The 9393-nt window shown below is 33.5% G+C and overlaps 1 non-coding gene across 1 annotated transcript; it reads right to left on the minus strand.

Annotated features, from left to right (window-relative positions):
• Window positions 1-8997: 8997 nt before the first annotated feature.
• On the minus strand, window positions 8998-9070 carry Trnak-cuu. Its single transcript has one exon. It is a non-coding gene; the product is annotated as a tRNA-Lys (tRNA).
• Window positions 9071-9393: the final 323 nt, after the last annotated feature.

A 9393-nucleotide genomic window follows, 5' to 3' on the forward strand; every position in this document is an offset into this window, starting at 1 on the left:
TTGTTATTTAAGGCTTTAAGGCCGTGGATAGTGGTGTGAATGTTTTAGTAACATCGACGTGGGTCCTATATTTACTTTAATATTGAATTTATAATCGACGTAAATGATCGGGCCGGTCGCTACTATAAAACCTTATTCTCTTTTGTCTCAAGAGAGAGTAAAAGCAAAACACCCACAAGTTATACTAGTCTTAAATATACACAACTATCAATGAAATAATAGTTATTTTGCATGCTCTTCGACATCATTAACATAATTAACATAACCCGGAATCGATCCCACGAGATTGTCTAAAAACTGCTTCTCCGTAGAAAGTGAGAATCTTCCGCTTATACAAATATTTCATTCGCTTTCCATTCCAGAAGCGTGAGTAATTTTATGTGGATTTATGAGTAATTCGACTATCAATTAATAAATCTATGACCGTATGTGTGTCTAGTATACAGATGGGGTTGTCGGTTCTTAAGGTATTATATAACAATTATTTTCGTGAAATAAATATATATACTTTAAGTTTTACGTTTTATACGAATTATTGTATGTTTTACTACAACATAATTATTTGAAATTAGTCCACTACCCCCGTTCCATCTAGAGAGATTTTCTGGAAAATTCTATCTTCAACAAGAACGTTGTTATGAGCTTTTTCTATGTATTATTTACATTTTGGCATAATATAATAAAATATATTTTTATTGTACATATATTATGCGCATTATCATAAAAGGTACTTATACCACTCAAACATTTCGTCACGGTGTAGTGACTGTGCTGTAACAATAGCCGTTTTATCTCGATCACCTAGTGATTTAGTTTCCACTTTCAATGTCAAAATTTATATAAACACGACACATGGGAAAACATTTTTTTTTAACCCAACTGCAAACAAGCGTACGGCTCATTTGATGGTAAGAGATTACCGTATCTTATAAACGTCTGCAGCACCAAACATCGTAAGCGTTTTGTTGACCCTACCCCCAATCCTCCCAACAGCTCTGGTCACCTTACTCACCACAGGAATATAACACTGCTTGAAAGCAATTAATATAACGAAATTAAAACGACGAATTAATGAAATCAATATTAAAACTTCGTTATATTTCTTACTAGCTACCCGCCCCGGCTTTGCACGGTTGCAAAAACTACCAGTATTCCTCTACTATATTATGCATGTTTTATACATATAAACCTTCCTCTTCAATCAATCTATCTATTAAAAAAACTGCATCAAAATCCGTAGCGTAGCTTTAAAGATTTAAGCATACATAGGGACAGAGAAAGCGACTTTGTTTTATACTATGTAGTGAAGAACTAGCTGTGCCCGCGACTTCGTCCACGCGGAATTTAATAAAAACTTAATGTTCAATTCGCAGAGTTATACAATAAATAAATTTCTGAAATAAAATTGACTAAGTTACTTCTTATTACATCAGCTATCTGCCGGCGAGTCCAGCAGTTTAAGAGATAAGCCGGAACAAACAGACAGATAGACAAAAATTGTAATAAATGCTATTTTGGTTAATGTACCGTGTATACATCCATATGCATTTAGTAAAAAGCGGTTATTTTAATATTACAAATAGACACTTCAATTTTATTTATTTGTATAGATGAAAAACCAAAATTGTAACAATTGTACTTTTTGTTATTAATTACGTATTTAAATAATTAGCGAAATAAAAATTGTAGTGAGAATTATACATAATACATCAAAATAGAAACGGAAAAAAATTATTGTAATTAATCTTTCTTTGTACCAAAAATAGTCTTTAAGAGTTTCACGAGAAACAAAGATCTTGAAAGAATGAAAACTGTCAAAATCACACGAATTTGGATCGAATCAAAGTTGCTTCCCGCTGTCTGCAGTGTGCTTAGATCTTTAAAACTACGCAACGGATTTTGATACAGTTTTGTTTAGTAAGTAGAATGAATGCAGAGAAAGATGTGTACATGCATAATATAGTAGAGGAACACTGACAGTTTTTTCATCCGTGCGAAGCCGGGCCGGGTCGCTAGTAAGTTGTAAAAAAAAAGTTAAAAAACTTGTTCTTTAAAGGTTTTATTTTGGAACTATATTTTATTTCACATACTATGTAATACGACAAATGCTTACTCAACAGTCCTTAGCAAGATGAGTATCCTGTACATATCTGTGACAGATGACGTTCTTGTGACTAAAACTACACCAAACTAATAAACTGCAGCGGATCTTCAGTAATTCTATTGACATCCTTTCTATGCAGAGCAGATGCATCTTCAAAAACACTTTAAGTCTAACGAGTCTACGAGTATATATAAAATTATCGTGTCGCAGTGTTAGGGGCCAAACTCTTCAACGACTTGACCGATTCTTATAGAAGTACTTGTGCATATTTGGTAGGTCTGTGAATTGGGCGCAAACTGTTTGGCCAACCCCAATATATATATATATATATACATTTTAAATTTTTTGGCAAATGTTTTTTATTTTAACTTTATTGTGATTTGGCATTAAAAATACATATAACCCAAAATTTTCACCCTTCTACCACCACCTAGTATTTTTTTAATGTGTTTAGCGACAAAACAATGTTTGCCGGGTCAGCTAGTTAATGTATCAACTTATTATTCACTATGTAATTATCAGTTAACATGGGACGGCTACCGATTCAGAAAGAACATTCTGCGGTAAACTGACAATAAATTAATAAAAACTAAGTTACATAGCAAAATTTATTGTTATTTACCATATTTTTAATGACGACAATTAATTTATTAAAAAGGAATCTATTTTAATTTGTAAAATGACGGTTCAAAAGCGCTTTCGAAGCCTACTTGAACATAGTATTATTTATTTGAGTTTTAATTTTGTTCAGATAAATATTCACTTTTATTACCTAACTATATAATTTGGCCCAATATGCATACCAATGGTAGCATTTGTGATTTACGAGTTTACGTACTTCCGTCCGTAAATGTGAAGGTCCGTACTTAACACGATTGTGTACCGCGCCCGGCGCGGGCACGCCGGTCCCCTAAAACGTACAATATTTTCATTTGATTAATTACTACTCGCTAAATGTCAACGCAATCGCAGCCATGATTGTGCCATAAACGATTTTGATTGCACGAATATTGTTGAAGTATAGAAAAATGGCGGATTATGTATGTTATTTTTTTTATAACCATTTTGCTAACGACATATAACTAGGTTTATTTTACATATAATTCATATGTACCAACTTTTCTTCGATATTCCTGCCAGTTTTGTGCATTTTACTTAAAAAAAATAGTTTTTTCACAGCAAATTTGTATTCTTTAAAATACATACATTATACTCTTTAATAATCTACGTTAACTTACAAACATGAAACTTTAACAGAATATGCCTTGCGATAGGCGTTTTCCATTTAATACACTAACGCAGCTTCTAATTTTCTAAATCCGACAACTATAATAGCTCCATCATTCCTATTATTAATCCTGTAATAATTTGGTATTAAAAAAAATTGGTTATCGTCACTAACTTGCCTGCCCAGCGTGGTGCTTATGGGCAACACACATGGTTCACACCATTTTTGGCGCGAACTTGTGGAGGTCTATGTATGGTATATGTGTGTATGAGGGGATTGCGATAGGCTGAAGTGAATTTGGTAATATCCCGTTTCTGGTTGTTGTTCATTTTAACTCAATGAAGAAATTGTTTATATTGTATTAACAAAACGTTAGTAAAACTATACTTTTTTATAAATTTAAACAAATATAAATTTCATATAACATACACTCACGGTCGTCTGTTCCTCCTGTAAGCTTGTGTTAAATATAGGTAACAGACGACTGATATAACTAAATAATTTTAATAAATATACATATAAATAATCATCATCATTACAGCCTATACAGTCCACTGCTGGACATGGGCCTCTACAAGTTTACGCCAAAAATAACGTGAACTCATGTGTTTTGCCCATAGTCACCACGCTGGGTAGGCGGGTTTGTGACCGCAGGGCTGGCTTTGTCGCACCGAAGACGCTGCTGCCCGTCTTCGGCCTGTGTATTTCAAAGCCAGCAGTTGGATGGTTATCCCGCCACCGGTCGGCTTTTTAAGTTCCAATGTGCTAGCGGAACTGTGTTATTCCTTAGTCGCCTCTTACGACACCCACGGGAAGAGAGGGGATGTCTATATTCTTTAGTACCGTAGCCACACAGTACAGTACTATATATAAATAAACAATAACTATATATAAATAAATGCAAATATTACACTGAAACTCAGGCGGGAATCGGACCTACAACTCCCGGAGCCGAAAGCGGTTCTACTACAAACTGCGCCAACGGGCTAGTCAATGCGCTTTCTTATTATTTCTTCGAATGTTTTTAAATATCACTTTTTATTTGTTTGAAGAAAATAATAGCTTATATAAATGTTTGTGAAATATGCTATTTATCTGCTTAAAAAAATAAATCCTTCAATCTTTGTTTATTCAGGGCTATCTTCAAAGTGAGTCCAAATATTTACCGAGCTTATCGATCATTGATATCGATCAATGTTTAAGTCTGAACTTTATGACGCTTTTTTAATCTTTTCCTTTATTTTTATTTGTACACAGATAAGCAACGTTATCGAAGGATGTGTTAAAGTAAAAACTCTTTGGATACGAGATTTACTTTGTTTTGACGTTAAATTATTCCTCAAAAATTTATTTATTCCAATTTGATAGTAATTTATGTAATGAAAAAATTAGGTTTAATCAATTTCATTATTTTTAACAATTATCCTAAAAATATGTTTATACACATGAATTGATAATTTCGTTTCTTTCGCAAAATAATTAAAAAAAACTTTCTGCTTCCAACAGTTGTAACTGTTCTGTCCATTGTAATACATACTTGTATAGTGTGGTTCGTAAATCAATTCACGTTAGTCACATTTCGTCAGTAGATGACATATAATTGCAATTCTTAACAAATGAAAACCCCGGTAAAAGTGAAGCCGCGGGCAGTAGCTGTGCGAGTGTGAAGGCACTTGATGTGTGAAAGTATACCTGTCCGTCCTCTCCACACCTCCGGACCTTCGAAAGTAAAGCTCAACTAGCTTTAATGGATCTGCTCATATATGGCCAACTGGTTTGTTCATATAAATTTTATTATCATTTATGAGAAAATGAAATTTAATTACACTCATACCTTTTGAATTGAACGTCCCACCCGGTTTCACTTGCTAGATGTTCAAATTGACATAGGTGTGTGGGTAAAGGAAGTTTCTTAGTGCTAAGTCCCTTATTTAATAAAACAAAATCTAATATATAAAATTCTCGTGTCGCGGTGTTTGTAGTTAAACGCCTCCGAAACAACTTGACCGATTCTCATGAAATTTTGTGTGCATATCGGGTAGGTCTGAGAATGAGTCAACATCTATTTTTCATTCCCCTAAGTTATAGGGGGGGGGGGGGGGGGGACAAGATTAATAAAATGCGGGGTCAGCAAGTAACCATATATAAGTACTGTAATATGCAAAACTATGTTATGATCGTTTGAGATAGCTCACGGCGGGAAACATTTTACTTATAATTTGGAGCAGCCCGACTGGGGGAATGCCCCTCCCTTATAGAATATCACAGCTGAATAACTGCTTTGAAGTTGTATTGTATTTCTCTGGTGAGTAATACAGCCGGAACTCCTGGGATAGGGTCTGAAACGCACATGAGATGCTCTTGGTATTGTATATGTACACCTGTCACAACGCAATTGCTAGAGTAATTGTCTACCACCCTAATTTGCCACTAACGTGGTATAAAAATACGGTAAAAATACGCCTAGTAATGTCTAGTAATGAATGTAAAAATTTGACAAGGCTTTAGATGATATTAGGCTTTTTTTATTTATAAAAACATTGACTAAGTATTTTGTATTCGTTATAATACTATCCGTGTCATTGTACATAACCTTTGTCGGAATTTTTTTCTCAAACTCGTGACGATCGCGCCACCTTGACCAGGGTCAAGCATTACTACCTTTGACTTCATTGATCACAATCTCAGCACTACAATGGAATAGTGTTAATTTTTTTATTATTGTTACATTATGGTCTGAGATATTTTTATGGGACAAGCGATTTGTAACAACCACTCAGGTGTAGTGGTGCGTGTACTCGCCTAAAACACAGACGGCTTGCGGGTTCCATTCCCGCTCGTTACGGATGTCCTTCTGGGTCTCCCTACCGTGCCTCGGAGAGCACATTATCATAAATATCTGATAGAGAACGTTACATTCTTAACATCTTCCAATCCGCAATGTAGCAGCGTAGTTGATTAAGCTCAAATCCTTCTCACACATGGAGAAAGAGACCTATGGCCAACAGTGGGATGTTACAAGCTGAATGCATTAAGTATAACTTTGCTTTAATTGTTTTACATAGTTGGTCAATTGTTTGAATTAAAAACAAATTAAAACATTCATACAAAACAATTTGCATGCTTCTAAACGAATGCAATGTTACATGTTCATGTTTGTTAACATAACTCGTGTTTCATGACTAATTACAATTCGCTCCAATTTCAACTAAAAACAAAAATAAAGTTTACTAATTAATTAGAAAAACAGCGGTTTCAATTTTTAATTTCATATTTTAGTGTTTCATAATACAGTGAAAGTTGTAACAATAAGAAAGTAAACTCGAAATATAAATTCATATTTATAACTCGCTGCGTTTAGAAAAAAATGTATATTAATTTATAATTCTAATAGTTTGGAAGAAAGTAGAACACTTATGCTCAATGTCTTTACAAGTTTGTAGCATGTTTACTAAGCAACGGAAAATTTACTTATTTAAAAAAATTATAAAAAAGACCTTCGATCAATCAAAAAAAAAAAAAAAAAAGAATTGGCGAGAATCTCACGAATTTACAAAGATAATTTGCACTCGTGCCATTACACCAGGAGCGGTTATTAACATGTAGTGGCGTTCTTTTCCAGTCAAAACTTTCGTCCAAAAGAAACAAGTGATGTAGTGCACAACAGGAAATATTCCTGATTAAAATTAGGAGCAACCTGATTGAGAAGAACGTCGATCTTACAGAAGATCACAGCTACACAGTAATGCTCTCAAGCAGTGCTATGTTCCTGTGGTGCTTCTGGGGGGGGGGGGGTGGATAAGTTACGATAATCACTTACCATCAGTTCAGCCGTACGCTTGTTTGCCGCCATACTTGTATATAAAAAAAACTTACCGCGCTATAATTTTATAACTCCCGCTATTTCGGCGACATTACAGAGGTTACGGCCGCGGGCGGGTAGTGGAATAAGTTACAAAACGACAATCGCAGTGTAGAGTCAAAAGTTTTCATAGGACTGTGAAAGTTTAAAAACTTATACAGGAATAAAAATGTATACATGTATTTTTACATAGGTTTATGTAATTTTATCTCTACATAATTATATTTTAATTACCAAGTAATATCATTTTTTATTCTTTTTCATGCTCATTTTTAATGAAAGAGATTTAATTGTACCTTCTAATTAATATGACGCGAAGTTTGTTATTATCTTTTTTGTAAGTTATATTTCTTTTGGCGTGTTAGGGAAAAATGATAGAGTAAATTTTTCACAAAAAACCGATACTCTGAAGTTAGCTGTCAACGAAGAATAAGTTAGCAATGTGAAGTTAGTTAGCCGATGAAGTATAAACTTCTTACGTGCGTGCATTCTTATGTACGTCACACAAACACACACACACACTTTTTTTAAACATTAATCTCTAATATATGTGAGATATTAAAGAAAATGTTTTGTATCAGATTGGTCTGATAACAAGTACCTACATAGGCCATAAATACGTTATGTCTTACAGTTTGAGAGAAAACAAACATTCACTCTAATGTCTAATCTCTATATACATTAAAGAATAAAAGTAAATATTTTGCCTAAATATAGTCTGATAATGAGTTCAAAACAACTCCACTTTAAACAAAGCCACGATTTATAGAAATACTACCAAAAAAATGTCTACCAATTTAACTGACAATAAGCAAAATGAAACGCGGGTAAAAACGTGTGAAATTAAGGTGCAGGGGTGCGAATCAATGGCACGCTTGCCATAAATGACACATGGTGCAATATTTTGGACACGTAAACGATCACGAAATTAATTATGCACTTAGAAAAAAGTGTGAAGTAGGTATTTTGTGAACATCAAACACGAGTGATTCTACGCTATGGAGTGTTCAAGTATGATTAGTTTTGAGGTGATAGTACTTAGTTGCTTACTATTGTTATTTTTCTAACAATTTCAAAGTAAAAACTATTTGAGTGCATGTTTATGATCTCATTAAACATTTCACCAGTAAAGAATGACATGTTGATGCATCTTTATGCATCAACGTGACAACCTGAACCTTTGTTCGCTTACTTTGGCTTAGTGACTTCAAAATTACGCTAATTTCTCACGAAGCTTGCGAAATATAAGACAACGCAGTTCCTCAAAGTGTAAACTAAGAAATCATTTTGTAAATAGTATTGTAAGTCCAATCCATTCATACGAACGAGGCCTTTCAAATGTTAAAATCTTGTTGTTTATTGCTTGGGCAATGCTCGACTTGGCGAATTAACTTTTCTCTAGTACGTAATTGCGTGGACTAGATTTTGAACTACAGTAACAGAAATAAACACATAACACAACACAACCTATATATACTATTGGTCGCCCAGTGGTCGAAATTCGACCATAATTAATTTAAATTATAAGTTTAAACATGATTAAAGTTCTGTTGTCAAAGACTGTACACTTCACAGATTCAGTATATAATAATGTAAATAAATATATGTTTAAAGGTAACAAACCTAATGTAATACAAGTAAATAAAGTGTTACGCATTATTTTTCTGTATGAGCCGACAACAATGTAGGGTGTAAGTTTAGAAAAAAAAAATAATTTTTTTTTTTAAATTTTGTTATTTATGATTTGTCATATTTAAATATAAAATATAACAATTTCATTTGAAATTGTAAAAAAAATATTTTCGCCCAACGTGGGGCTCGAACCCACGACCCTGAGATTAAGAGTCTCATGCTCTACCGACTGAGCTAGCCGGGCTGTTGCAAATAATATAAAATTAAGGATCTTATACTAGAGACGAAATGTTACTTTTAAATTGTTTGTTTTAGTTTTGCAATTAATAAATATTATGTAAACGCAATCGTTATTATACATCGTGATTTTATGTTTTTAAGAGGAAAATTGCTCATTATCATTGCGTTTATACCCGAGATATGTAGAATTATATGTTTCTACTACTAACCCAGAGTTATTAAAATGTAAATTTAATTGAAATAGCTCAAGTACTGTGGCAATTAAATAAGAAAAATGTATGTGTGTGCGTATCCATATATTTACGACACCGCTACCGATGTACGTAA

Source organism: Melitaea cinxia, chromosome 1 (genome assembly GCF_905220565.1).
Source record: "Melitaea cinxia chromosome 1, ilMelCinx1.1, whole genome shotgun sequence".
Lineage (NCBI taxonomy): Eukaryota > Metazoa > Arthropoda > Insecta > Lepidoptera > Nymphalidae > Melitaea > Melitaea cinxia.